Genomic DNA, 2,500 nt, shown 5'->3' on the forward strand with positions numbered 1-2,500 from the left:
AGTATTTGGGTTTATGTCTTGGAACTGGTCAAATAAATTGTCCATTTTTCTTAGTCGACTCCTGAATGCACAACATTATCTGTCAACAGACATCTCCCGACTGTGCGTACACACTCACACACAGAGATGGAGAGAAAAGGGGATAAGCACACACACACACACACACACACACACACACACACACACACACACACACACACACACACACACACACACACACACACACACACACACACACACACACACACACACACACACACACACACGTGGAGTGGTAGCCTAGTAGCAACCTAGGAAGCGACAAAGTCTGAGCGCACTGGTTCGAATCCCGTATTCGCCAGTATTTTCTCCCCCTCTAACAGACCTTGAGTGGTGGTGTGGACGCAATTCATTCGGATGAGACGATAAACCGAGGTCCCGCATTTAGCATGCACTTGGCGCGCGTAAAAGAACCCACGGCAATAACAGGGATGTCCCTGTCAAAATTATGTAAAAAAAACAACAACAAAACAACAACAAACAAAAACGCTTTAACAGGTAAACAAATATACTTGATTTCAAGCGCAAAAAAAAAGAAAAGAAAAAAGGGTAGTGTACTCACTGTAGCGACGCGCTTTCCCCTGGGAGAGCTGCCCGAATAACACACTGAGAAAATGAGAAAAATGCTGTGACAAAAAGAGTAATTCTATAACACACACACACACACACACACACACACACACACACACACACACACACACACACACACACACACACACACACGCCCCCTATGTTGTGACGTGACAAAAAGAGTAATACTTTTCAACAAACACACACACGCGCGCGCGCGCGCACACACACACACACACACACACACACACACACACACACACACACACGAGAGAGAGAGAGAGAGAGACAGACAGACAGACAGACAAACAAAGGGAGAGAGGAGAGAGAGAAAGAGAGAGAAGGGCAGCCAGCAGTGTGGAGAGGGGGTGGAGGAGGAGGAGGAGGCGGTGTGATTTCACGGCGGCTTACCCGGGGAAACGACCCTGTGAACACTACCTCACGCCTCGCCGCACCACGTCATCTTCCCCGCCTCTCAGCGTCCAGATTGCCCGAGAGGAGCTGTTTCCCCTTCACATGGGGGCTCCTGCCCCCCCATCCCCCCACCCCCGCCCCTCCACCCAACCCCCCCGCAACCCCCCAGCCCCCGCCTCCATGCCCCAATGCCCCAACTCCCATTGCCACTTCCCTCTTCCTTACCCTCCCCCACAGAAGCAACCCCCCCCCCCGCCCCCCGGACCCTCCCTCCATGCCCCAACCCCCATTGTCATTTCCTTCTTCCTTACCCTCCCCCACAGAAGCACCCCCCCCCCCCGCCCCCCGCACCCTCCCAGCGCTCCCCCCCTCCCCCCCCCCATGCCTCAACCCCCATTGCCATTTCCCTCTTCGTTACCCCTCCCCCACAGAAGCACCCCCACCCGCCCCCCTGCCCTCCCAGCGCCCCCCCACCCCCTGCCTCAACCCCCATTGCCATTTCCCTCTTCGTTACCCCTTCCCCACAGAAGCAAACACCCCACCCCCCACCCACCCCCCAGCGCTCCCCCCCCTTCCCCCATTACCCTCCTGTGCCCTCTTGTTTGTAAGTTCTCCTCTGTTACCCCCCCCCCCCCCCCCCCCCGTCCCGCCACAACCACCCTCCGCCTATCCCTATCCCCACCCCCTAGCTCCCATTGTCATGCTCCTCTCCCCCTCTCCATCCTCCCACCCCAATCGCCACCACCACAACCACCCTCCGCCTATCCCTATCCCCACCACCTAGCTCCCATTGTCATGCTCCTCTCCCCTCTCCATCCCTCCCACCCCAATCACCACCACCACCACCGCCCGACCACCCGCTTCCTCCCAACACCCCAACACCCCATCCCTCCATCTCTAATCTAACCACTAACACATTTGACACCAAATAACGCAAGCTTGTCAAAACAAGCGGAGAAAGAGAATAACCAAAACAAAACAAAACAAAAAAAACAACAACAAAAAACAAGATGTCAAAAACTTGTAAATTGAACAGGGGAGAAAATTAAGAGCAATAATGAAGACATCAAAATTCGATTCGGACATTTAAAAAAAATAAATAAAAATTTAAAAAGGCGACTGTCGTTTCAAATTTTCGTTGAAAATGACATGGCTGAGAGAGAAACAAGTGAGTTTCCTCAGTGGTTAGAAAGAAGTTCAGTGAGTGCCGTGTCTGATTGGCAGGAGATGACAGGCGAAAAGCAGGACAGGAAAACCAAAACCAATAACTTCACATCTCCGTGAAGTAAACGACGTTTGCAGCACGTGCCTTTCCCTCTAATTCTGAACGCAAACGTGAATGAAACTGAAAGCATCAGCACAACCGGAAGTCACGGAAGTCCTGTTAACTCTCTCCATACGAACGGCGAAAGAGACGACGTTAACAGCGTTTCACCCCAGTTACCATCATCAAAATATTGCAAGCGGAAGGCTCTTA

Source organism: Babylonia areolata, chromosome 1 (assembly GCF_041734735.1).
Source record: "Babylonia areolata isolate BAREFJ2019XMU chromosome 1, ASM4173473v1, whole genome shotgun sequence".
Taxonomy (NCBI): Eukaryota; Metazoa; Mollusca; class Gastropoda; order Neogastropoda; family Buccinidae; genus Babylonia; species Babylonia areolata.